The sequence below is a fragment of the Pleurodeles waltl genome, chromosome 12, assembly GCF_031143425.1.
Source record: "Pleurodeles waltl isolate 20211129_DDA chromosome 12, aPleWal1.hap1.20221129, whole genome shotgun sequence".
Lineage (NCBI taxonomy): Eukaryota > Metazoa > Chordata > Amphibia > Caudata > Salamandridae > Pleurodeles > Pleurodeles waltl.
This window is the reverse complement of record NC_090451.1, coordinates 304,543,953-304,567,421: the sequence shown is the minus strand read 5'-3', so window position 1 is coordinate 304,567,421 and position 23,469 is coordinate 304,543,953. Positions and strand designations below refer to the sequence as shown.

The 23,469-nt window shown below is 40.1% G+C and overlaps 1 protein-coding gene across 7 annotated transcripts in view; it reads left to right on the top strand.

Moving 5' to 3' along the window:
- FTO (FTO alpha-ketoglutarate dependent dioxygenase) overlaps positions 1 to 23,469 on the top strand; it is a 1,516,554-nt gene that overhangs the window by 19,666 nt on the left and 1,473,419 nt on the right. The window contains exon 2 of one of the 7 annotated variants that reach the window (XM_069216314.1): positions 21,686 to 22,755. The exons of the other annotated variants lie outside the window; for them this stretch is intronic. The gene's annotated coding sequence lies outside the window, so the exon portion shown is untranslated. The remainder of the gene's footprint in view (positions 1 to 21,685; positions 22,756 to 23,469) is intronic. 7 annotated transcript variants of the gene reach the window in all.

Genomic DNA, 23,469 nt, shown 5'->3' with positions numbered 1-23,469 from the left:
ACATTTGGCCCAGGTCTCCCTCCCACGCCTCCCTCCCACGACCTTTGTATCCCTTCTAGAGGATCAGCCACATTGCACAATTGCATTTTGTCAATTTCTGAGAGTTAATGTTCTTTAGGATTTGTGATAAGAATTTTGCCCTCCATTGGGGAGAATTCAGGGATAAAGTTAATTGATTTAACAGTAGGGAGAAGTGCACGGTGAAGCTGCAAGTAGCAGAAAAACTGTGTGGGGTGAAATTCATATTCAGCCGGCATATCTTGGAAGGATTTAAATATTCATTTGTGAAGCTCGTCTCCTAGCGACGAGATGCCAATGACGTTCTGGGCTGAGAAGCCTTTCAATGTCACCTGTGGAAGCCTGGTGCCTTGCCACACTGAGTCTCCAGTGTGAGATGGTCTGCCCACCCAATGACCTTCAGGGCCGCAATCCATAACCCAAATACCACCCGTGTAGCGGGCAGAAAAGCTGTAGAGGCCACCCCACTGTACAGCAGTAGTGGGTGGTCCTGCCCCCTCTACCACATACACCAAGTCTGTGAAACCCTCAATCCACCACTCCTTGACTGTAAGCATGAGTGCTGCCCAGTAATATAGGTATACATAGGGAGTGGCAATCGCTCCTTAAACAGCCAGCTTGCAGAATTCCCCCAAAGTGATGCAGGGTACACCACCATTCCACAAAAATAATCTGATTAATATGTTAACTTTACAGAAGAAGGTTCTATCAGTCGGGAAAGGGTAGTTTTGTAGTGCGTAGAGTAGGTGCACAAAGACACCACTTTGAAGATGGCCGAACGCCCCAGAAGAGAAAGTGGAAGGGTGAATTAGAACTTAAACTCATGACTGAGGGTGGCCAACTGAGGGATCAAGTTGCAGTCGAAGGAATGTGTTGCGTCGTTGATGCCGAAGACCCCTAAATATTTGAATCTGAGGGGATGGCTCTGTATCCCTACCACCCATGGCACGTCAGCGGGGTAGAGAGTAATGGGATGAATTGCAGATTTTTGGGGATTCATCACAAGGTCGATAAAGCGCTGAAGATGTCCAAGATGGAGTACCCTGGGACCTTCACACATCTACTTTACACTGGGTGCTCTCTGGGAGATGCTGTTTCGGTTAAGTTAAACTTAACCAATTGTACTAACTTCTATGAAAACAGTTATTTGTAGAAAGGAAAGCTAGTGCCATAGAAGTTGTGTTCAGATAACATTGCAAACATCCAGAATAAAGACTGGGGCTGAGCAAATTCAATCACACATATCACATGCTAATAGCTCGCACAAATGTACAGACCAGTCAAGGAAGCAGACAGACCTGTTGTTCACATGTACAGATCATGCATTTAAAAATACAGAACTATCTCTCACACACCTTCATATTGGTATTAATGAGTACATGTAGAGCGCACACTTAAAAAAATATCAGACCCACATATCCAGACCTCACCATACACATACAGCCCAATCACACACGTCCAGATCAACTTATCTCCTGATATAGAACTAAGCGTAATATGAAAATATTCTATATGAATACCTACCATACACAGACCAATCCACTATATATAATCAAACTTATCACATTCACACATGCAAAGCTTTTAACATGCATGTATACTTTCCATTCCATAGTCATTCATGCATGCCTCGTACACAGTGTATGTGTGTACAGAATTGACATATACCCAGACCGATCAAATGCAGACACTCAAGCAAATTTTCTCCAAGGCACCGTGCAGAAGCATATGCCTGCTCATAAATCGACACACTGCAGATAAGCTATGTTTAACAGGTTGCCCAATAACTAGAACGGCTACAGTGCCCCTTTCTCCCCTCTTTGTTGCATTTTCACGGAGTTTCCAGGGTCTGTTACCTGCATCAGTGGCTCTGTGCGATTTCACATGCCTTGGGCCTGTCCTACCCCCCTGGCTGCAGGCTGCCTAACATCTCTGGCCTCCTGGCCTTTTTGTGCGCACACATAGAGCAGCATTTAAACAAATACAGGTACATACAAGCACATCCCTATTCTAAAACAAACAAGACAAGTACTTCTTTCGACTCACAGTCCAACCTCTGCGCTTGTTTGCCACAGGGCTGCTAACGCACAGTTATCTCATACTTTGACTTTATCGCTGGTAGCCCTACACTCTAGCGACTCAACTCTAGCTGTCCTTGGCACTTCTTTTCTGGGTGAGAATACACCTTGAAACTTACTTGCTATGGTGCGCAACATATAGTGCAAACCATAACTCGCACCCCCTGCCATACTTAGTTCAGTACATCCCATAACCAAAGGCATGTTTAAAGGGGAAAAAAAAAACTGCTTTAAAAGAGGAAAACTTGGTGGGAGTATAAGTTATGATGTGTTGTGTGAGTTGTACACTATAACTGGCAACATTTTCTGGAATTTTTAGGTTTTATGTTTTTATGTTCGCTGAACCACATTTAGCCTTTACCTGTTTTTTTTCAGTTAGAGAATTAAATGGTGGCGTTGCCTCTGTGTAGTTATGGTTCAGCCACACTAACAATTGAAAAGGTATTTTTCAATTTGCCAATAACTGTGGATCCCATAGATGTGCTTGCACCAAATGTGGGAGTCTTTTGCTTAGTCAATTGCGGTCCAGCATGCAGAGTTCTGTACAAGTCTGTGCAAAGGAAAAGTTCAACAGTGGGATGAAAATAGATGTTTTTCCGTTTGACCTCCCATAGGAAGGTTTGTTTGCGCCTACAGTCCAAACAGCTTCACAGGTTTACACCAAACATGGCATTAAAGTTCAACTTTACTCAGAAAGCTAACTGTTATTAGATTGCTATAATATCAGTTCCGTAGTTTTTGAGTTATAAGCATTGACAAAAGTTGTATATTTAAGTTGAGCTATAAGAGGTTAACAATTTTGTATGTGTTCTTTTTAGGTCGAGCATAGCAGCGCGCATGCGCTGCTTTTCAGATGTGTTATATGTATCTGGGCTTTTAACCACGCCCACCGCACGCCCATCACGATCACTTGTTCATGGACTTGCCCTTCAAAAATCCTTTATTTTCCTTGGTAAATGCTTTATGTTGGTCCCTCCTTGGGGCGGTCTAGTTACCGCCTTGGACATCGCCTCGGTTACAAGGCTAATTACACCTTTGCTGATACGTTTGACTGTGAGCGAACTTCTTTTTCCTTTTGTGTGCTGATTGACACTGATGGCCGTGGCACTTTGAATCGGCTTGCTTATGTGAAACTGTATTGCTTTTCATTTAAATTTATGTCGCAAGAAAAGTCCAGTTAGGAGTTTAGAACGCTAATAGCTCTAATTCGAGCATATGGGAGACCCATTGCATTGCAAATGCTTGTTAAAAAGGCAATTTATGATTCGCAAATTCTGTGTATCACATCTCGATTTTATTTTTTTTCTTCTTTTTACAAATGTGATTCCCTGGAGAAGGGGTATGATTTTTTTTGCCCATCTTTAAATTTGAAAGTTGAATCAGATTCAGTTTTTTTCAGCTGTGGGGAAAGAAACTGATTTGTGAATCTAAAGGAGATTGGAGTCGCACAGTCTGCCAGTTTAGGTGCTGGATTTGGTAGCCTTTTTGGGAATTACTTATGAACAGTTAATCATTCGCAACGGGTTAGGGGAGACAAAATAACAAAAGTTTGACCTAGGGCACAGGTGGTAGGGCCCTAGAGCAGCGGTTCCCAACCTTTTAACTCCTGAGGACTCCCACTGAATCACTACTGGAAGCCAGGGACCCCCAAGCAATTTTTACAATTCAAATTTCAAACAGTAATTCACAAAAAATACACAAACAAGAACACACCAAACAAATACTCAAATTACTAAAGATATAATTATTTGATATTAACAAAATATTTAAAAATTGAAAAACTTTAAGGGAAAGGTTGGTGCTGCATCTTGGCAACTAACTTTTCAGTGTTTGGTTTTATTTAGGAAAGCTGAATCCTTAGGTCAGATTCTACATTACCCAAGCGATTTTTATTTTTTAGGTACATAAGATTTAAGAAAGCCTTTTCATATAATATGTGGTAGGGAAAGGAAGTAAAACCATAAGGGCCTCATCTCTCAATAGCCTCTGTCACATGTATTTAATTTGTTTTATAACACCTCTCATATCACTGTAGGCCGGTGTCGGAGCACTTTATAGGGGACTACAAGGTGTAGGATTCACATGTCATTCGTACTGGTAGGCATTTATTTAAGAGTGCTTGGTCTGTAGAAGCACAAACCCAGGATTCAGAACATAACACAGTGGCTAGCGTTGGCTTTAATAATAATGTATTCCTATGCAAGCCACCTTTTTTTTTGTTTGTTTGTTTTTTTTTTTTTTTTTTTTTTAGCAGCATAAGGATAATAAGGCAATAACTTCCAAATTTGTTCCATGCAGTTTTGTTGGCAGTTCATAGCTCACTGTGCTAGATACAATGGTAACTTACGAATTGCACAGTAAGAAAAGAATCTCTGTGACAAAAGCAGTAACCCACTGTGCTATGCACATAATACTTTTCTTTGCATGACACACGTTCTTTGCAGCACTAAACTTCCACTAGACAAAACTACCATCTCTGTCCAGCAGGTACATAAATCACTAGGGTTATCTTGATGCTTTTATTTTTGTTGGAAAGCTTACAAGATACTTTACAGTGCTTTTAAACTGCTGCTCAAATGAACTAACAATTATAAAAACACGCATGTGTTTCTGTAGAGGCCCCAGTTGAAGTGCCTTGCTGCCGGCCCAGGTCTGCAGACCCCCTGAGAATGTGTCACGGACCCCTGGAGGTCTGCGGACCACAGGTTGGGAACCACTGACCTGGAAGAAGGGAAAACAAATATGCCGTCATTGGTTTGGATGTAGGCTGTGCACCCAACCCACCTGTGCATGGTCAAAGACTGTGCCCAGGAGAGGTTGGCTGACAGCAGGGGTTGGACAGGGCCAGACTGCAGGCCAGGTTGTGTGTCAACCTCATTTGCACACAACCAAAGTTACAGCGAAGCAGGAGCAGGCTATCCTTGTCTGTTTTAGGTTCTAGTCTCTCGCCTTCTATTGTTCTGTATGTGGGTGCATCACCCACAAGAGATGAGGGAGTCCTGCGGTTTCCTTTAAGCCACTCTTCTGAGCGACTCGGCCAACTGTCTCGCTACCATCTTATAATGGATTGCTACTTGTTTACTGCCGCTACATGTATGTAAGGGCTTGTAGCTTGCAGAGTTTTCACCAATGAATACGAGGTTGAGTGGCAATTAGCAAACCTTCTGTATGTGAGTGGTTGTCTGGCTTAAATTTCCCCAGTGAGTTGCTCTGAGACCATGTTATGCTGGTAACTCAGGAGCGTTTTGTACCCAGATGCTTACTTTGTTTACCTTTTCCTTGTGAGTGATTACACTGAAATTACATTCTCATGGACAATTCTTGCAAAAGTCCCGATTTCCATGCACCTCCACATGGAACGATGGATTTGTCACATAGTTTATGTAATTTTGACAAGAATTACTGTTGTATCTGGTATTCTTGCGTGTACAAGAACACACGAATGTGAGGGTTTGATCGGGTGCGGGGATTCTAGAACGGTTCGGGGACGGCGTTGAATACAGGGGCAGCACGCAGAGGGACACACTGTACATCCTGTGTTAAAATGAAAGCAATTGGATACTAATTTACCCTGTATGGTGACTTCCATGTCTGGAGGAACAAAACAATTATACATATTTGCAGAAGGAAAAACAAATACATTTCTTTGCACACCCCTAATAAAGTGTTGCCTTTTACACTTCTGATTTGTCAGCAACATTATAATTTCTATCAATAGCAGTATCAGACTCAGTGTTAATCACCACAATCACAACATCCGTTTGCTACCATAAACTATTGTATTGCAATATTTGTTGTTCCCCACCTTCAATTCCATCAAGACATTAACACCTAAGCCCTTAGCCATTTCAACAAATGTTTAAGGATTTACCATTACTTTGTCCAGTCCTGACAAAAAGCCCTAATGTTCACCATCGCAGCTTGTCCAGTCTTACAGGTTCCACCTTCTCCCAGTAGTCGTCATGAAGGCTGGCTCATAGTGCACATATGCACAATCTAAATTCCCACACTGCAGAGGTTTTAAAGCAATAGGAAACTATACTGTTTAATCAGACCGATGGGAGTTCCTACTGCATTTGAATTGGAAACTGTAGCATGGAACAATAGGAGTGAAAAGTTTCCAGATACTGGAGTAGACAAATGCCTACAGATTCTTGAATTGACCAGGACAAAAGAGGGCAATTTTGTTTGAGTTAGTATAATGCATGATCTAAACACCTGCAGAATTTCAGAACTGAGAACATTGTGATAATTGTTTTTTGTCTTTTTCTGAGCAACATCAAGTCAACATGAATGATGAGACTACTTTTGAAGAAAATAATCATCAACAAGTTGGACTTGGTTTTATCTTAATGTGTTCTAAAATTAAATTAGAACGTTCCTAATTGTGAAGGGCAGAATGTTGGGGGGAAACTATCATTCAGGTGTCTGCACAAGTTCCATTAAAAAAAAAGAAAGAAATTCCATAGCATTGCCCCCCACTGACTGTGTGTGTCCTATCCACATTTAGAACCCTGATTTTCTCCTGCTACCAGAAGCCCAATATTGTTTGCTTCCACAAGTGTTGTGAAGATTCCCATCTTTTTTCCCTTTCTGGCATTGGCCTTCTCTGGAAGTCCAAAGAAACCTTGAAGTTGCCACCAAATGGGCTCATTCAAGATAGTCCATCCGGCACACTCTTTCTTGAACTGGGAAGCATTACTGGTTCTGGCCAAACCATAGCTACATCTGCCCTCCCCATCCATTTCATATATCATGGGCACCGCACCCTGTGGGTTATAATGGGTAATATTTGGAGTAACTACATTAATAGACATAAAGGTCTTCCACCTCACCCCCCCTACCCCCCCCGTATCATTTTTATGTCACCATATATTTTAGGTAGTGCTTGCTGAATCTTTACATCTGCACTATTTTTGTTGTCACATCAAGAGACCAGGTCGGGCATTAGTGGAGTTATGTCTTTACTGCAAATATTCTGAAATGCAGTGACGTAAGAGAAATCAAACCTCATTTTAATCTCCATCCTCCTGTAGTACATAGAAAATATACAGGACAAAACCCAAGTCTACCCAATCAACAGAACCTGGATACATGCAAAACTAGATAAGATGGTTCCGTGGGTCTCACTTCAGTCATCCCATGAGGTAAAAATCCATGTCTGTATAATAGATCATATACGCAATTCACAATTTTATTGTATTAATTACTTAATGGTGCTGACCAAGAAATTCAAAGAGTGGCAATATACTTACAATATACATACAATGCATATTTGCAATGTTTGTATCCATAAATCAAACATATCAGTATCCGTCCAGTCTGACTGCTGTTGACGATTCCCATACAACTGTTGACGTTTCGACCCACAGTCCTACATTTAGTGGGTCTCCTCTAGACCAAAACTCTGCCTGATCAGCCACCAAAAATATAATATATAAGGATGTCTTTTAACCTCATGGGCCTATTCCTTTTATACACTACCTTTTATAGTTTATGTAAAAAAAAAATGCATACCTCTCAGTTGCAAGTGACTTACCGATATGTACGTCTTCTATATAATTAAAAAAATTATCTTCTGTAATAAGGTCAACAAAAAAGGTATCATACTATGTTACATCCAGGTGTACCAGATTACAGACACATAGTGTGTAGCCACCATAGCTAACTTGTGTGCAGCTCAGTAACCTGCCAAAAGGAACGAACAAAGTGAGACAAAAGGCTCTCACATCTATATAGTGCTGGAGAAACATCCATCGTAACAAAACAACTTTGTGCGTGAAACCCAATAGACCCAAGCACCCAGAGTCCCCACATCACGTGCATTGGCAGTGCTGAGTCACTGTTTTATGTGTATTGGTGCAGCACAAGATGAAAACCATACTGTGGTGTGCTGCTATAAAACATACCGTCCCATCAAGCTACACATCTCGGTCACCAGTGCCTCATGCTGCATAATCCCATATAGAGCATCTCAATAGTTGGCCACGCATACGTGAAAAGAGTGGGCCCAAATTCAACCTCCACACTGATGTGCTCACCTTCACACCGGTTCCCAAAAGAGTCATTGCCCTATCCAACAACGATTACTTCTGTGGTATAGTTGGGGCTCACAAAGTCTCCCCATCCATCCAAATCGGTTAAGACTCGGTGCGCAGCGTAGTGTCTACAAAAGGGGGAACAACTAGACCATCAACCGTAGCTGTGAGGGTAAAAACTCTTTTGGTCAATGTTGTCATTTGATTCTGAAATTTTGAAATGAGCGTGCATTTACTATTGAAAAAATTTGTGCCATTTCATTGGCACTCCCCGCTCTCATAAACCCGCTTTCTCGGTTTTTCATATGAACATATATAAAAACGCTAGGAAAGTTGTGTAGCTGTGGCAGGCTCACTACATGTCCAGTGCACACCTTTTCAAATGACAACAGTTTCAGTCTATCAAATGAAATAGCCATTCCTTGAAGAATCATTAAAGGATGTATTTCATTTCAGGATTATGCGTCCCATTCAGTGTTGCTTGTCCACATGGGTGGTTAACTAGGTGTGTAGCAGGCTTTGCCAAGTTAACCAAAATAACTTGAAGTATAGATTGCTCTGCTCTGATCCGCATTCTGTTAAGTACCAATGAATTTGCAAAGGGAGTATTAACTTTTATGGAAAATTAACCATTAATCTAGGCAATCTATTTCTGATAGGTTTCATTCATACCAAGGTTTTTGGTATTGGGAACCACTCTTAACAACTTAATATTTGTTCGCCGCATGCATGTTATGTTTTTCTCTAGCTGTCATTTTTTTCATCACTGGGCCGTACCAATTCTCACTTGTAGCTGTTGAATACCATCTCTTGCTGCAGGGACCGGAAATGCTGGCCTTGAAATAGAAAAACATCTGAGATGGTGAACTTGCAGACAGAAAAAAATGGTGACATGTTAGTGAAAAGCATGTAATGTACTATTACGCAAACTCCACCAAGATCATTAAGTTAGTCTGTTGGAGTCCATTGGATTCCATGGAAAGAAGAGAAGTCTGCCTCAGAGGCATTAGCATGGCGCACACACACACCTGTGGACTCTCCATTTGATAAAAAGAAACCGAGAATCCACCCTTGTCCCCAACGAGTAAGGGTTTAATCAACCGCAGTGGATGGGATATGAAACAGAAGAATAAACAAGTATTAAGAAGAACCTATTGTGTATTGTTCTTTACATGTTTGCACCTTAAGGGATTGGGTTTAGGAGCTCACTTATAGTGAGACTAAAAAACAAGAACTAAACTGACTAATGCAGCCGTGTAGCCCTGTAGCTCCTTGAAACTGTCACTGAGATGGGCATAACCTGATAAACATTTTCTTGTTTGCAAAGAAGTTGCTTCCTGGATGTCTTCACTTTTGATTTTACAATGTCTAATTGGTAGTCAATTAGAGAGCCTACTACCATATTAGAAAGTGTAGGGTATGAAATGGCTCCAGCTTTTCCTCAGTGTCCTCTTCCATACATTAATTCTCACCTTGTTTGTCAAAATGCAACTACGTAAGGTTCACCATAGAAGTTTCAATACCCCATTGAAGTGAAATCTGCTCTGACCCCTTCAACGTGTTTCCAAGCAATGCAGTTGTTTCTGTAAGGAAAGTAGAGGAGAAGGTGGTCCTCCTGTTGGCCAGGAGATGTTTTCATTTGAGAACATAACCTGAACAGGTGGGTGTTGATCTGAAAAATACTGTGTATTACCCATATCAGACTTGTTGATAGAGCTTTGAAGGATACATGGAGTGGAATAGAGATACATTGGAGCACTACATGTAGAAGCAGTGTTCTGGCTACATTGAATGGTAATGGTTTTAAAGGAGTTTTGAGATTTTAAAACCATGATCATAGGATGAGGTGAGTTTCTGTTAAATAAAACTGCTTGTAAACTACTCCATTTTCTTGTAGAGCATTGAGAAAATGCAGACAATTCTTTACTGGGTGGTTGATAGTTCATTCATCGTGTCGTAACACAGATTGAAGACTGCTGCTTTCTTTAAATATCTTAAAGCTTTCCAAAAAAACATATTCTGGTTAAGAAGATATTCTATGTAAATAGTAAATCCTAGTTACAGAACTGCTGATTTTTTTCATATAAAGCAATAAAAGGATCCTTCTTAGATGAGATTCAGCTATTACCTACTTTGCAATACTGTTTTAAAAGAGGGCATATTTGTCATAATTGAGCAAGGAAGTAGATGTAGGAATTCATTATATTTTTAGGCACATATTGGCCAAGCATTGATGTACTCTTCTGTTTCCTTACATATGACTCCTCGCCAAAGCATTGAGTAATTATATCAGTGGTCTTGATGACCAGTCAGCAAATTGCAAGTCAAAACAACAACAATTCTGCTATAGGTGTATTTATTCATACACAGAATATTGTTCGAGACTGTATATCTATAGGTGCAGGTTGTTCAACCATGATGCCAATGTTTGTGTCAACAGCTTGATTTATTTAGTATCCAGCTTTGGACAGTTGCCGTCAAGCTCTCACAAAAGCAACAATAATAACTGGCCAAAAAGGTGAGTCACAGAAGAGCTGTATGTAAGCTTTCACCACTGCTGGCTCTAATATACTATAATGGCAGCTCAATTGAGGTGCATGCTTGGCTGATTGGAGCTCCCCACACTCCAAGTCTTTGCGGGAAAAACTACACGCAAATCACTCTTTCTCTGAAAGCTCCATATTATGTGTCAGTGAATGCATCAGTTGTGTTTGTATATGTTCTTAGGGCAGAGATATGCGGAAGAGATAAAGGAAATGTGTGAAGGCACCAAAAGCTGATAGCAAGACATGAAATGGCTGAAGAGATGTGCGAAAGGAGGACTGAGACCGTGACATCAGGATGCATAAGCGAGAGTAGAGTAGAATTATAACCAAGGTCGAACTAACCAGAACCTATTTCAATTAGCTTGTGTTTCTAACTTAAATTTGAACACATTGGCACAAATTCTGACACTAGTGGCTCAAATTGCTTCATTGTTTGATTCAGAAGAATCATCAGTGCTCGTTTTGGTTCAAATCGTTCTTCTCTCACAGAATGGGATAATACTCTACTCAACTTTTAATTCCTGGTTGGAAATTAATCTGAAATTCAGAAATACAGCATTCATACATTGATTAGTTTATAGCGTTCACTAATTATTTCAGCAGGTTCTGTGTCTTCCAGACATGATACCTTAGACCACAAGCTTAGTGCACTGCTAACAACTCCATTTAAAAGATTGTCTGCTTAACATATGAAGAGTTTAATATCTGTGGAAAGTGTGCTGCTGACCTGAGTCTCAATCTTGTCTCTTTGGATTTAGTTTTTTTTTTTTTTTTTTTTTTGTGTTTTTTTTATTTTTTTGTGTGTGTTTTTTTTTTTGTTGCTTTTACATGCTTCATTACCACGTTCACATGGTCAAGGTGTAACTCTACAATTTTAGACAATATCAAGATATTGTTCAGTTATGTAATTATAAAAGTATTGGCTCTCCTATAAACACATAACAAAAATGTTGTGGGGCTATTGCACAATTCAAATATCATCACATATATAAGTGCTGTGCAAGTAAGGCATGATCGGGCTTGCTAGTAAGATCCATAGTCCGTCTGTAGAACCATCTCCCGTGCCCTGCCTCAGCTGCTTCTGTTTTCAATGAGCCCAAATTCTCAGACGTCCTACATTCTTATGTTCAGTGTGATAGTACTTGTCCTCTTAAAGAAGAGGTTAATTGCCCCTCTGCTCAAGGATCCCACAAGAAAGCTGTAGCTTGTTGACCATTTCAAACCTGTCCTTTCCCAGTGAAAGTTCTTGAGTGAAGTAAACTAACAACTCATGTACTAAGAACATAACCTATGATCAATGGTGTGCAAAACACTGGTAATTTGCTGTAGCCTAAATACAGGAAATTGCACCTAATTACACAAAATGCAGCTTCCACTCAAAAGTATCTGAAAGGTCTGTTTGGGTGAAAATTCAATGTGGAAGTGTAATTTTGAATTGATTTCCAGTTATTTGCGTTCGGATTTGTAATTTAGCTCTCAAGTTACTTGAATAGTCTGCTTGGGTTGAAAAAAATATATATATTCCAGAAATGCTTCTCCTTTTTAAAAATTCCCCGAATGGTACATCTTGCATTAAAGTTTCTCCCCAAAATTATGCGATCTGGCATAATCTTGGTAATTTTGCATAAATTTGATTGCGCAATTCTACGCAGGTGTAATGAAAATTTAACCCAGGCCTAACTATTACACAACAGCTGATTACAACTTGAGTTCTTAGAATGTATGAACACAAGATCTGAAAGGCTCTCCCTCAAGGCCATCAGGCACCCTCTGATTAATTTTGTTATTTGGTATTGTGATACTGTAAATTAAGACTAAAGACAGATGGGAGAGTGAAAACAAACCGAGAGAGCCTTTTGAACTGATGAGTTTGCACTTTCATATACACCATCTACTAATTAATATCATTTGTTCATTCACCCAGTGTTTTTATCACCTATTTTATCCTATATCTATGTTCATCCATTGGCAGAATGTATTGAACAATTCTGACTTGATATTTCACATAAATACAGATGACTCCTAGATAAACACAGGTCTAAGTAGAAGAAACAGACACTTGAGCAAGTTCATAAACTGCCAGGACCGCATTTCTCATTAGATGCAAGAGAATTTGCTTTGTCTCAGCGGCTCAAAAATGGAGATCCTAATACTTGTCATCTATGCTTGCCAACAATACACTGTTAGTCAGTTTGGCTCCTTTTCTGAGAGTAAAACTATCCATGGCCCAAACAGTAAGAAACCTTGATACAGTGCTCTCATTCTCACTTCATGTCAGCTTGTAAGTTGTTGTAACTGCTTTGGCAAATACTGCCACTCTTTCAAAATAAACCAAAGGACCAAGATTGCAAGGCATATTGTGGCAACAAAGATTATTAGAGAAAGACTTACCAAAAAGCCCCCCGACCGTCTGCAACAGGTGCAAATTAGGGAAGCAAGACTTCTCCTTCAATCAGCTGACACAAACAGGTGGATTTTCTCACAAAAAAGAAAAAAGTGCCAGTTGAAAGGGGGGGGGGGGGGGGGGGAGGAGTGGAGGAAAAAATACAGTGATAAAAAGAGAAAAGCTTTTAAAACCCACTTTAGAATTCAGCAGAACATCACAGAAAAAAAGAAAGCCTTCCTTTGGGATAGCAGACCACCCAAGCTTGCAATATGTAGATAGACCTCTTTCAAGTATCCTCTTATCTGCTGCACCAACAATAGTACACCCAATATTTTCCACTCTCAAATCAGCTGTGTTACACTTCAGACTGTCAATTCCAAGTTTCCAATATAAAGGCAACGTTGTGGCTCTTCACAAACTGAATGCTGGCCAAGTGGTGTGGAATACAATTGCTGGTAAAGCTTAGCTGTAGGCTCCAAATTATTATAACAGAGAATCTAAATGTTTACTCAAAGTAAAAAGTACAAATGTTTCACTAGATGTGGTGGCTATATATGATGTTTTGTTGGAAATATCTTAACAGTATACATCCTATCATCAATGTCTTAGCAGACTGGTCAGTTAAGGTCATCATTTAGTGGTTTGTAGCACACTCACAAACAGGACAATATCCGACTGCAGACTTACGTAGTGCCAAAGGGGGAAAAAAAACAATGCAGCATTCTATTTCTATCTATGCATCCAGGATCTTAAAGACATCCCGCGTATCCCTCATGACCACCCCAATGCTGCTTCAATTTAAGACAGAGTTGAAGAGACTACATCACAAAGCATTAACCATCCACAAACCATGTACATCTGTCACTCATTGACTTTATGCTTGTTGTTGACCCTGTACAGAGCTCTGCTGCTTTTTGGCTAGCTCAATTCTGTACAAATACTTCATATAGATATGTACATAATTAAATAAAACTGTCCATAGACATTTTTGAAAGAAAATTAATCTTGACCTCAAGGATTCCAATGTTTATAACCCATAGCTTCCAGTTTTTAGACAATAATTTAGAGTGGTTGGCCACTAAGCAGGTATCGGCCCATCTTCACCAGGTAATCTGCTAGTCACACTTTAGTCAGGCTTATGTCCACTTAAAGGATGGAACCTGCACTGTTGCACTGGATAATATCTGCTATATGTTTGAGAAATGAAATCTAGCTATATTTTACCTTTTGAGACCTGCACTCCGCATATGAGTCAGGAGGCCACCCAGATCTGTTAAGACTGACAACTGTAGTAGGCCTTAAAGGCGAATCCCTTGAATGATTTCAGTCCTTTTATCGCTAAGTGATCTACAATGGCAAATCTGATCCATTCTGCTGTATTCACACTCCACTTGGCAGTTCAGACCCACAGAATTACCACAACACCCCTACAATGTTCGTTTGGTTTTCAGCTTAGAGACTTGGGTCTCCCTTTACAAATCCCTGAATATAATGGTGAAACTGGATAGCTCACAAAACCAGTTTAGTGATCTACTGTCATGTCTGCAAGACTTCTACAATTAAATGCAAAACAGCTAGGCCCAAGTGAGTGGTCCTAAGACATTATTGAAAAATCATAATTTCAGCTCACCAGGTAATATGCGTGGTCTTTGGTAAAACAATCAACCTCTTCAGGACACCATTTAGGGCCAATAATAGCCTTTAAAGCGGTGCCCCTATGTGCAAGGCCGATGGAGGAAATGGTACATTTGCCTCTATCTAGCCTCATATCAGAATCGAGGATACCCCTTCCTTTTTTTTTTTTTTTTTTTTTTTTAACTCAGACCACAGGTGAAATGGCAGCAGTTCCAACTTAGTCATTAGGAAGCTTATTTTTCATTTTTGACTTTTTCAAGTGAACTAGCCACATATATTTTGAACAAGTCTGGGGAGAGACCAGGGTGCTGTGGAACCCCAAGTTGTTTTTGGATGGTGGACAGGAAATGTCTGCCAATTTCACTATTGTCTGCTTTATGTTAAGGAATGGGCTTAGCCGCATATTATCCTTATCTGACGATTTTACCACTGTCCCATTCCTAGCCAGAATGACACAATGATCAAGGACATTTATAACCGCCGATAAGCCTATCAGAGTCAACTTGGCAGTATCCCCTTTACCCATGATGTACAAAAGTAATGATTGGACATCTCAAGGTATGTTTTGTACCACTATCACATTGAAAAGTTGACTGCTAATATCTCAAGATGTTATGTGGTCGAGGAATGGATGTAGTTAAATCAATGCTGCCTTCTCTAATATCTGTAGTAGCAGAGGAGAAATAAGAGCCTTGGCAAAAATTCTTTGGCTCAAATAGATTCATCAAGTGTTTGTTCAGTATAGATGTCATCCAGACTTGTTTAGTAAAACTGAGGATGGTTCCCATATGAAACAGAAATTCATAGTGGCATTACTTAAGATACCAGCCTTTTAATGTTTATAGAGTGACTACATTAATTGTACCAATTTATCACTCGCTCCCACTTTTTGTACCTTTTCCAAAAGGATGGCAGGACCCCATCAGATGACTGCTGTGCACTGTAGATGCTTTCAGATAATTGGGTGCTTCCTGTCTGTGTTCTCAGTAAAACACTAAGTGAAATGGGTTTGTAAAGATAATTTTCTCCAGAGTTTAAAAAAAAACTAAGCACAGGCTTGTAATAAATTTGTTATATCCACATAATCTTGAGGTAAGTGTCTTGGTAAATATCCCTATGTGAATTTTCAAGTGCTTTATGCTTACGTCCAGCTCATGTCCCCTTCCTCTTTACCGAAAATTATTTTGGATATTTATTTCCCTTTTTGTGACCTTTGATTGTCCTCCTGCCCACTGAAGCAATGCCAAAAAATGAAAGTAACAGGGATACCATGTGCAGTGTTGGAAACCTATTGTAGAGCCCCTCCAAGGGGAAAGTGCAAAAAAGTCAATTAAAATAAATAATGGACAAGTACCAAGGATATCTATAACGTAGGGACATACTTCTCGCTTAGGTCACTTGGGCCCACCAGATGAACTTCACTGTGCCTTGCATTGTGTTAAAGTTGGGGCAATTTCCAGCAAGTGGGGGTGGGCACCCTTTCAGACCCTACAGTGCCACAGAGTTCTTTTGTTAGCTTCGCTCCATGTACCCCACATTGGCAACATGCCCGAGACCCCTCACATCTTGTTCAACCTTAGTAGGTGACTAAATACTGCTGAGGAGACCATCATTTTATGTTTTGCCACTGCACTCAATATTTTAATATTGACTAGTCGCATTACACCAGATCTTTAAATGAAATGTGTTAACAGTCTAATTGTCAGTACTCAATTTATTGATGACAGAAAGCGGATACCCTCATCTTGAAGAAGTTGAAGGAATTGATATGGGCATCGGGGGTAACTGTTAACTAGACTTGATCATTTCTTCATAATTTGAGCCAAAATTGAGTATGTGTTGCCTTCCAACGAACACCAGACTACAAAGAGTGCAACATCAAGCAGCCAGAATGTACATATGAGGACAGGACCACATGAAGCCAGCACTAATAGCTCTCTATTTGCGCTGTCTCCAATTTAGGATTAGGGTCAACGCTATGCGTTAAGAAAAAAGTATATTGGGCTGAAGGTCATGCCTACATTCCAAATCCAGCATGTTACCACCATTCAAACAGAATCTGGCATGCTGCCACAGTCCAGTCGGAAATCTAAGCTCCTGATCAGCACATCATTATCAAACATCGCTCATACCCTTAAAAGAAATGAATGTGGTGGAAGATGTTTCAGGCCACACATCATTGTTCTAGACACACCTACAAATGGTAATTTCCATTCAGCATACCCTTCAGTGAACCCTTGCATGCTACCAAGCCATTTAGTTAACAAAGCACTGCCCAACTACATTGTCCAGCATCACACCAATTTCCACCTTATTACAGTTCCCAATATACCACCATTAATGTTACACAGCGTCATGTGAACAATATTGCATCATAATTCTTATGATGATGTTTATATAGAAAGCACTTTACTTCAGTCAAGCAATAGAAAACCAGCCATCCAGACCTGAAGAATGGAGAAATCATGCGCAAACCCATCTATAAACATCAGATCACACAAGACTAGTTCAAGATCAAACTTGCTTTACCATCACTTTCAGCTATGCAAATGCAATCAGTTCGCATACTTTCCTGATACGCTTTCAAACAAACGTAATTGATATTTGATGCCATGCTAAAGGTCTGACTTATGTCTGTTATGCATAAAAAAACAAATCTAAACCAGCATTGGCAAAGCCAGTGGGTCTGGCATTGGCCACCAGAGTATTGTCAATTCTTGTTTTGTTTTGTCACGGTTTTTGCAAACCTTGTTTGTTAAGCTAGCAGGTCCTTATTAAATCTTTAATATATATATATTTTTTTAATGATCTTCTGTTCTCAGAAACGTACACATCATTATGGTACACCCTGCACTGAAGAGCTACCTTTTGTGTAAGTGTGCGCCTTTTGAAAGGGCAGCATGTTGGAACCCATAGTGAAGTCAGTCAGTGGTGGAAGTGGGCTAACATTGCCCTCTTGATGCATGCCGGATTGTGTGGAAGGAAAGTCTGGCAGAAAACCTATACAAATAACTGTGATATACATGCTTTTAGTAAAATGAGAAGGTCTTGGCAAACACAGACCTAAAAAAAAAAAAAAAAAAGGCATCGGTCTGCCATTGGCTGGTAGCCTAGCCCTTGAGAAAAAAGGCAAGGAAGGAATGAAAAAAGGAAGACAGACAAAAAAGGCAGGGAGAGGGCAGAAAGGTAAGGAAGGCAAAAAGGAAGAACTATAGAAGGAAACCACGAAATACAAAGCAAAAAAATAGAAAGTTTGAAAGAAAACAAAAAGGTTAAGAAGGAAAGAAGCCCAGAAATAAAGGTTCAGACAAAGAGGAAAGAATGGAATGAAGGCAAAAACAGAAAGGAAGTAAAAGAAAGGAAAGTAGACCAAGAAAGAATGAAAGGCAAAAGAGAAAGAAGGAAAAAAGAAATAAAGAAGGAATGGAGGAAAAATGCAAAAAAGGGAAGAAAGCAAAAACACAGTAAACAAAGGAAAGAAGGAACAAAGGCAAAAAAAATTATTAAAGAAGGCAAAACGCAAGGAAAAAAGAAGGCAAAAAAACCCAGAAGGTGTGGAACAAAGGTTCACAGGATAAAGTTTTGACTACTAAAACCCAGATTACACCCGATCTATGTTAAAATACGAATTACAAGTGTGCTGCAAATTAAACACTAAGAAGTTTGGTTTTCTTCCTGGACATAGTTTATCAAAGAGCCATTGGCGAAACTGAGTTCAGGGACTCATGGTATACTGTGATATAGCAGCAGTTCACTTCAAAAGGATTTTACAACAGCTTTGGAAAGAGACAGTAACTGAAAGTTGTAAATTGCCTTATTCTCACTTCAAACGTGTCCTGCTATCACATCTGGCAACATACGACTGAAGGGAAATCCTCGTGCAAGAGCAGAATGCAAGCACTCAAAGTGGGATAATGCAGTGGCTTAAGTAGGTTGACCCACTTCCCCATGCTGTATGCTGTTTGTAGGCGGAAGCAACATGGGATTGACACAACAGACAAATGGGTGGAGAGGGGTTGCTGAAATCAACTTCGTATGTTATGCATGTTATTTTTCTGAAATCAAAAGGTCTTGGCTAATGCCAGACCTAAAAACTACAAAAATCACCGAAAACTACCCAAACCTTATATCAATAAACAAACTCTTTTGTAACCACTCGCAACAGCACTAACAGACAAAATTGTTTACTGCTACTCCAGGTCTGCACAAAAGGATATCAAGCTAGAGATTGCTACAGTGCCATAAAATAATAGTGAGCGCTATACAAATGGTAGTAACATAATATTTAATGAGCATATTCTCTTGTATGAAATGTCTGTAGAGTGTTCCTGTTGTCCAACGCTTCCATCACTGATCGGTGTCTCACAGCTGAGTCGCAGAGTCCTTTTGTATTGCATTGTTTTTCACCTTTGCCCAAACTCAAGAAACTAAATGCCAAACCGTTGTGCTCAAAATTAGTGAATTCCCTCCTGCGTTAATAGTAAATGGGCCTCCTGTGCCAAAACTAATTTCAGTTTCTACAATCAATTTTCTAGGGAGGAGGCATCTACAGATCTTCCATTTTTTATTTATTGTATTTCTTTCTTTATTTTCGCAATACGCAGACACTCTACAAGGGTGCCAAACAGACATGGTACCACACAAACCTATTTGTTTTTCTACTTCACAGGTTTGGCTTTGAGAAAATTATATAGCTTGGGGCAGACCAACCAAATATGGAACCATGGACCAGTGGGGCTTAGTAACAGTCACTTACTAGAGACTTTAATGGCTATGCAGCTGCTCTGATATTTAATAGAGTGGGTACATCAAATCATTATTTAACTTGGCGGGGCCTCTAGAGTTTGTAATAGGATTTTCCAAATTCTTAAACCTTATACTACTTGACACATCTGCTGCCTTTGACACAGTAGATCCCACAGTCCAGCATGCAAGGCTTGAGCAGTACGCAATCATTTTCAGGTAAGGACTGCAATTCGTCCCTTCATTTCTCACAATAGCAGCCAAAAAGTTAGTATCAAATTATTCAAGTTGTCCACGCCTCCTATATTTTATGTATGTCTCCTAATGACTCTGCTGCTCAAGTAGTTCCAGCTGATCTTCCAAATGTACATTAATTCACTTCAGATTGGATGATGAACCAGACATCCCACTAACATAATTTTTTCTGGTCCGCGTGAAGGCGAGTGACTGAATCAGATTCTCTACAGTTCAGTTATCATTTAAGCCTGGGAACACTTTTTGCACCCTCACCTGCTCTCTACCTGGAATTCTTTTCAATTTCAACCTACCTGTTGCTTGGGATACTTAAATGCGTACTGCACCTTTTGTACGAATACCTTACAAACAAGAGCACTTCTATCTTGCACCTAATAATTGATATTTGATTTAGAAAGTTTAGTTTTCATAGACTAAAGAGCAGTCTTGTAACAAACCGAGCATGCGTTAAATTTAATTTCATTGATTTGCACATTGTGCTCATACCTTCTGACCGGTACGATAGCACCAGTCTTCGAGATCTGTTATTTGTTAAGCCAGTGATAAATCTCACTCGTTGAAATAACCAGATTCGTTCAACTCTACCATAAAAATAAAATGGGTGAATCTGGGTACTTCCTCCACATTCTCAACTAAGGTCCCTTGTGATAAGACCCAAAACAGCCATTTCTGTTTGATACATCTACCTGCAGATTACTCCCATTTTGAATATTCCAAGCATCAGTCTGGAATTGGAAACGTATCAATAGCTCCCCCCATGTGGTAGGGTGTGTGGCTCCATGTGATTTCACTGGAGTCACAAAGTGCCCCATCATTGTCATGACGTAATTTCCCTTTTTCTGGTCAATGAATGCAATCCAGATGTGTGTACATAAGAACATCGTATAGTGGGGGCAAATTATCAAAAAACGTACTGCCCAAACCAAGCACACTAATTATAAATTAAATTAATTCATTAAAAAAAATCCCTCACAAGTGAAAAATCCAGTCTTGAGTACCATCAAAATTCACATGTATTTAAATGTACAAATAATCCGATTATAAACACACATATAAACAGCACAAACATTTAGTATATCAACAGTTGAATATTATAATTATCACTTATTGAGGCTGCGTCCTTATTCCAAAAGCAGTCCTGATATGAAGTAGTCCGCTAGGGCAATATTGTAGGACAAATCATTGCCCTCTTATTGTTCCATTAAAGAAATTCCCTTGAAAATGTTCTGGCTCCAAATCAAAATGAAATGGACTCCAATAATGTATGTTGACGCATTTCAGCCCCTACATTTTGGGCCACCTCAGTACAACACTGGGAAGACATATCAATCTAGGCTAAAGGAAAAAATCATCTCCGAACAAAGTTGTTTGCAGTTCATTAGCAACTGCGGCACATGCGTCAAGCAGGTCTCTGATTGGAGTGTCTTTATCTCCAGCCAGAGTCTAAAAAGTTCCCAGAAGCGAAATCTCCATTCCGCTATGGTATACACAATGAATGGGTCGATATCCTTCTTAGAATTTGGCTGGTGATATAGACACTTGAATCGGAGATGTACATTTTTTGGAGGAGTCCATTTAATTTTGAAGACCATGATATTCAACTGTTGTGATATACTAAATGTTTGTGTTGTTTAAGTGTGTTTTATATTATGATTATTAGTATGTTTTCTGCTATAATTAGATGTGAATTTTGATGTTACTCAAGACTGTGAATTTTTCACCTGTGAAGGATTTTTTTAAATTACTGTTTTTAATTTATAATCGTGGCCCATAAGTAAATAGTGTGCTCGGGTTGGGCAGTAAGCTTTTTGATAATTTGTCTCCACTATACGTTGTTCTTACATGCACACACCTTTTTGGCCCAGGTTTAGTGGGGTTATGTCGGCATACCCCCAATTTATAAATATCAATGCAATCCAAAGCTCTTCAACTCTCCTCAGGAAAAGTTCAGTATTTAATGATTTCTTTACAATTGATTCATTTCAGGTGCAGTTTTAATAACATTGTCGCTGCCCAGAGGTGTGGATGCAAGCTGCGTTGAGACTGCGATGACCAAAAGTCTATCATGGATCATCACGCCATCTATCTATGGTTACTTGAATCCAACCACAACGCCAATGCTTGTGAACCTTGTTGAAAGGTTAATCCCAAGGTACTCCAGGAGCCTGAAGCCAACATTTTATGGCTTGAGCGTGCAACCTCGACCAGTTACAGACTCTCCTTTACCTCACTCTTCTATATCTTCAAAAAGAAAACACAAGAAAAAGAGGAGAAATTAATCCTGCAGAAGATCTTCAAAAAGCATGTTTCAAACACCAGCCTCACCCGCTTCAGATCAAAGTTAGGCCAGAGAAGAAGAATTGGAAGAAGATTGAGCTCCGACCTCTTCAACACTAATGAATCCAGTGGGCCTGGCACCTGTGGCTCCACTAGACCCAGTGCTGGTCCCCTGTGGTACACCTAGTGGCTGTATGGGACAGATGGCCTACTCATTGGGTAGATTTCCAGTGCTCTATCAACACCATTTAACACTATTCATGCCGCTGCCTTAAGTATCTTGGGCGTCTCCAATCTCAACACCTGTGACTCCAGTGTAGAAGTGGACTTCCACCATTGTACCTACTGGTTTTGTCTCCTCAGACATCCAATCCCTGCAACTCACTTCACCGGTGTTGCATCAAATGCCACCGGAGCCACAACTGATGCTGCTTCAAATGCCACCAGTCCCCCCCCCCCCCCCAACTGATGCTGCAGGCGCCAGTGCTGCAGTTGATACTGACTGAGCCCCACCCTTGCCTTCAATGGAACTGTTGTTCTTGCTAGATAATTATCATTTTAGAAGGAAAGCTCAATGATTAAATACAGAACAAAGATACTTCTTTGGTGAGGATGACCCATATGGTGACACTCCTGGTGATGAAGGCAAACGGGTCCTCATTGACCCTGCCTTAAACGGACTAAAGGATACTAGTGGTTTAAACACTTCCCTGGAATTGGAATTACTATCCCCAGTGGGGGGACTTCCTGCACCGGAGGTAACTTCTTACCATGCTGTGGTAAGGAAATTTGCAGTTTTGTTGGATCTTCTCCTTCCATCTACAAAGACCAAGGACAATATTTTGATTGAGGTTCTCCAATGTTTATCTCACCTGGCAGAACCACTCCTCCCATTTAAATAGGCCCTCACTGAGCCTTCTTTAGCTTTCTAGGAGAAACCTACTACCTCAACTGCAGTATCTAGATGGCAGACTAAAGCCACGGGCATACAGATCTGCCCATGTTTCTCCTTCTCTAAAAACATCTTTTATGCTATACCAATTTGGTCATTGGGATACTAAAGATCTCATCCCAACATGTAAGGGCAGTCAGACAGATCCACGTTGTCGGGTATGCGGATACAAAAGAGTCAATATTGCATATCTTATGTATGTGTCAAACAGTTTTGAAAACCAGGAAGAATCTACTTAAATCACCATTTCGGAAGGTCCACATGTGTTATGCAGGCATGCAGTCATCACATGGCAATAGGGAAATTTGATCACCCTGGCTTGCCTAGGTACACAATTCTTAAACCTGTTGATAAAACACTTGAGCAACATCAAGATTGAGGCTGGTTATAGATCAACAATATGCTTATATTAACTCTGTAATACGTTCAAGCACCTCGGAGGCCAGGTTAAATGTGCAGATTTGTGAATCGTTGTCCAGCAGCGCTTCACATATGCATTGCAGAACGGGTAGATGGTGACTTCTAGTTGAATGAACAGTGA